Raw genomic sequence first — 5,786 nt, 5'->3', positions numbered from 1 at the left:
ATTTCTTCTGGCTAGTTAAAGAGGAGAATATCCTTCCAAGATATGATTGTGATACAATAAATGGGTCAGCTAGATGGCATTCATTTAAGAGTTCTAATTCTAACACTTGGACTATATGGACTAGAGAGCTTGCATGTTTTTGTCAATTTTGTGTTGCAAGTGAATGGGAAGAATGCGAGAATGTGGAATGGGTCGAAGAATGGCAACACAAATCCTTAACACCTACTGAGACACAATATGAAGATGTTAGAAGAAATGAAGACCTCAATCATGCATTTGCATCAGAAGATTATGATTGTGTTTCGGACCTCATACAACCTGGTAATTTAATTCAATTTATTGTTTATAACTTTAAATTATATATTTTTATGTATTGTCATATAATTTATGATTACATATTTGAATTATAAATTCTAACAAGTTTTATTTCTACACATTGTACTTATATTTGTTTTATAGGACATTTGTATGCTGTTGTTGCCCCTGAGGATAATGATGAGCAGGTTGAGTATTGGCTAGCTAGATGTGTAGAACCTAAGAAAAAGTTGATATGTGATCAAGTAGATGATGATGGTTTTCAGTATCCAGTTGGGTCTGTTGTTGTGGCTGGTACATGGCTACGCAAATACTTAACAAGAAGGAATGGCTTACCAGCTTATGAAGACTACCAATCAGAAAAGAAGATTATACACTATTCTCATTTGGTGGTGGCAACAAACATCAAATTAGAAAGATACAAAGGTAGACCTACTAATAAGGTATTATGGACACTTTCAGTAGAAAAGCATGAGGCAATCATAGACGCATTCCAAAAGAGAGAGGATGCAGATGGTACATTGGGTTGAATCAAATTTATATGCATTTAAGATAGAATTATGTCTTAAATATGACCTGACTCTATATTTATCATTGTATGACAAATCTATATTTATAGTGTACTTTTTTATTTTAGTACCATGAAGTCCATGCTTTTCATACCACTACTATCTGCACTAATAAACCATCAATACACTAGTAAAGTAATGTGGTCAACTTAAGAGGAAAGTCGATACTATGTTTGTAGCTTCCTAATAATTTGGTTAGCCTTAATTCCATCAATCTATTGGATTCCTCTATGAGATTCATTTATAATTAATAATCCTTTTATATAATCATGAAAATCATGATTCCTCTATGAGATTCATTTATAATTAATAAGTCGATACTTGTGTGAACTCTTTTAAATATTTAATCACGATAATTGTTTTTCTTTGTCCCTTTAACATTGTATTTGTCTACATTTGATACAATTTTGGTTTCATAAACAATATTGTATTAGTTATCTTATTCTTAATGTTATTTTGTGCACATTGAATTATAAACTATTGCACTATAATAACAAGTCTTGAAATAATAATTTAATAAGGAAATGACATTAAAACAAGTCCAAATAACATAATAACAAAACAATGTATCACATATATAATCACTAGAGTGCACCAAATCACATAACACGACCTGATATCATAATAGCAAGGAAATGACATAATAAAAATTCCTATATATAATCACATAACACATAACAACAAGTCCTATATATAATCACATAATAACAAGTCCCAGGATAACATAACAAGTGTCATCATAAAAAGTCCACAATATAATAACATGACATGATCTAAAATATACAATCTAAGAACTCGTATGTATCTCATCTGCAGTCCTCTTCACTCCATGTGAAGGTGGCTGAGATGAATCATCCTGCTGCACGTGGTCCTGAGATGCACCATCCTATGTCTGTGCAATATCAGTGTTTGCACCCTCCTGTGCATTATTAAAAGATTTTACATGAGAAGAAGTTACTTGCATAATTCACTTCTAAAATAATTAAATACTAAAAAAATTTAAATAAATTACCATACGACCGTGCTCGACAATGCCCTCACTAATACATGGAGGTCCACTATCATGAACAAGAAAAGTGGTCGTAGCCAAGTCCTGCAAAAAAAAACATTGTATATCAATTTTGATAATCCATATAAAAGCCAGGTACACAGTATAAACAAATTAGAAATTATTTTTGTAATCATCATGCCTCAAATGATAATGTCGATGGTTGCATCTGGCTCAACCCCATAGCCATACCAATATTGGTAGTGGTGTGGACCTGAACAACATATATAAATCATGAATCAAACTTGTATATATACATAAATTATAAAGTATATATATATATATATATATATATATATATATATATATATAAATATATATATATATATATATATATATATATATATATATATATATATATATATATATATATATATATATACTACAAGATTATCACATAAAAGCATACATGTGATGCAGGGAAAGTAACTGATGGTCGAAGGCATACATGTGATGCGCCATCAAATGATCCAGAAGCCTAAAATTGCAAAAAATAACGAACATGAATCAAAGTTGTACTTAAATTAGTAAGCATGTAAACACTTCAAATTAATGGATGAAAAACATACTAGTGGTATGTGAGGCTGAGCCTCAGTGGTCCATGGGTCACTTGAAGAAGTACCCACCACAGTGCTACATGAAGCACCCTACAAAATTGAAAAAACATATCATATGTAAATCATTACATTAAAAAATTTATTATTTATTTTAAATGTACATATCAATACAATCTATCTAGATGAAAGTGCATACTATAAATGGGGCACCAACATCTCTGGGTATTGAGGTAACATGCTGTCTGTTCCTTAATGATGTGGTGTGATCCATCATCTGTTCAGAAAAAATTGACTCATGTTATGGTTCATATGTGTATATATAAGGAATTTAATGTTGCATTGTAAATTATACAAATAAATTTGTACCTCTCTAGGCTAATCATCGTCTACCCACAAGAGATTAACATATGAAGAGACGACATCAGCATGTGCAGCCTCCTCGGCATCATCGTAACCACCATGGGCGGCATCAGCATCATCAAAATCATCATCTCGTCTAGGGGCAGCCTCACTCTGTGGACCCCTACATACATCCCCACAACTCGTGCAAACATGTGCTAAGCAGGGGCCAACCCTCACCTCCCGTAACTGCTGTATCAAATTGCCTGACAGGACACTCAATGAACCTAGAGCAGAATCCACTGCTCAATGATGGGAAGGTGCTGGAACAACTGGTGATGGAAGAGGAACCAATGGATCATCACGCACACAGTTTCTAACCCTGTCACTCAATTTTGCTCCTGGCCTATCCTGGGGCATGCCTCTCCCAACCCCCTGAAAAGATCTAATATCAAAGTAATTGGGCTTTTTGCCCAATTCAAATTCCGCCCATAATTTCTTCAAAAAATACATTGGGACCTCATGATTGGAGTGTGGTGGATGGTCAAAGACCATCCACCACCTCTCCCAAAAGTGGCTAGCAATGCCTGAGTGCCTACACCACCAAATAGAGATCTGTGGCTTCTTCGGATCTATCTCTTCACCCATCTTAGGGTTCACATAATATTTTTCAAATCTATTATTGTTATTTTCAAATCATTAACTTGTTTGTATGTGAGGCCATCTGCATAAAATGGACGCAATCTCTCATGCTAGCTACGATAGCTATCTAACTCGCTATCTAATGCCTGCACAGACTGTACAATGCCTTGCATACTATCTGCAAGGTATAACAACTGAGGGGGTGGATGAGGCTCACGCCTAATAGTGTGAATATCTCTAATCAAAGCATCAATATTTGTCCTAATTGTCTGTCACAACAGCTCTGGTGGAGGTGGAGGTGGTACTATACCTAATAGCTCATCTATCTCAAACTCATCCATCATCTGAAAATAATCTGCATATATATACAAACATGAAAATTTACAATTACAATTACAAACATGAAAATTTACAATTACAAATACAAACATGAAAATTTACAAACTTGAAAATTTACAATTACAATTACAAACATTAAATTTTCGATTACTTTTATAGGATTTTATATAGATTGTTACAAACAGAGATTAATCAAAAATTTATAAAAGACATTTAAGGGAAGAATTATTAGGATTATGATCTTTTTAGTAGAGCATATGTATTGGTTATTCTTATTTTTAGAAGCTCACTTCATCAATGTTCGACAAGATATATAAAGGGTTGATCATAAAACTACATAGTTTTTTAAAGTTGAAGGTGCATTTGGGCTTTAGAAGATCTTCCATGACTTGTAAAGTCAAAGGAGGTGATCTAAAACCAAGCATATAATTATTTTAAATTTTATAAAATCATTATGCTCAATCAATTTGGGATATATAAAAATAATATCCAATCTCTTTACTATTATTTAATTAAACTAGTCCCTTTGTTTGTTGATGTGAGTGTTCCCTTTCTAATTTTAAATTACAAACTTGAAAATTTACAATTACAATTACAAACATGAGGAGGCATCATAGGTTTCTCTATTCATCCTTTTGTAGTAAAATTAGAAAGGGATAACTATGATTCTTTTGTAAAATGGTATCTTCATAAGTTTTAGGTGGTTTAATCATTTTCCTTTTATGTATGGAGTCATACCTAAACTAGAAAAACTAGAAAATATATAATCTTGGTGTAACATCATTGACCATGTAGGAGTGACTTGATCTAGTATCAAGATCATGATTCTATGTGTATTGCACTGGATATTGATTTCCCCCGCACACTTTGGAATAGACTTTAGGAGATCCATACCCTTCCCTTTATAGATGAAGATCCATACTGTAAAGCGGAAAATCGCGGTCGAACCCTAGTTGTTCTCCCCTCTTCTAACTCCAAGGAGAGAGAGGGGAGGTTCACTAGGATTCGATGGGTTTTCACTTAGGGGAAAGACTTTACATTCAAAAGAGGGGTTGAAACTCATAAGATCCAATCCCACGTAATGCAAGATTGGATGCTAAATGAATTTCAAGGGTTAGGAAAGCAAGGCTACCCTCTTTTGTAAAGAATGTTGATTAAGGAAATTAAGCTAAGGATGCATAGAAAGTCATAAAGATTCACTTATAAACTGAGTTCGGGTTATAGGATGAAGCTGCGGACCTGGAATTAGCAGTAAAATGTCGATACGGCGCTGTCCTGCAAATTTGAGCAAAAGTTGTCGGGACGATGGCGCCCGGTGCCACGGTCCTCCGAAAAATCCGCGAAACGAAGGGGGATCTGTTCGTCTCTGCACAAGGATTCCAGATCTTCAATTTCAGCCGTGTACCTGCAACCTACACACAGAAAAGCAAAGACGATTGGGGGGTTAGGGATTAGGGGTTTGCCTTTAGGTCAAACCCCGGTTTTGGAATTAACCAAGAAATGAGCAAGAGCTGTAAATGTAAATGACTGTAATGTAAAACAAGTACTAATACCTTGTTCTAAGGATGTTTGTATCCTTATGTGCAAAGGTTTAGATGTTGTATGTTGTATGTTGTATGTGATCTCCTCTTCAATGGTTGAATCCTTGTCTTGAATGCAACACTTAGCCTTGAATGGAGACTTGAAATGATCAATTGCTTGAATGCTTGAATGCTTGAATGCTTGAGTATAGTTTCCATGCCTTTTCCATCATATCGAATGAAAGAGGAAAATGTAGTTTATATACTTGTCATTTAGGGCTGATAGACTGATTTTCCCGACCTTAGGCCGACCAGGGAAGTATATTTCCAAATTGCAATCAAAAAGACCCGATATCACTTAGGAAACCGGGCCCAAAATAGGACCCAGGGACCAGGGCGCTGGGCGCCATGGTCCTGAGGGACCAGGGCGCTAGGCGCTCTGGTCCCACCTCCCGGG

This window comes from Cryptomeria japonica, chromosome 4, assembly GCF_030272615.1.
Source record: "Cryptomeria japonica chromosome 4, Sugi_1.0, whole genome shotgun sequence".
NCBI classification, from domain to species: domain Eukaryota; kingdom Viridiplantae; phylum Streptophyta; class Pinopsida; order Cupressales; family Cupressaceae; genus Cryptomeria; species Cryptomeria japonica.
Note: the sequence above shows the minus strand (reverse complement) of the source record.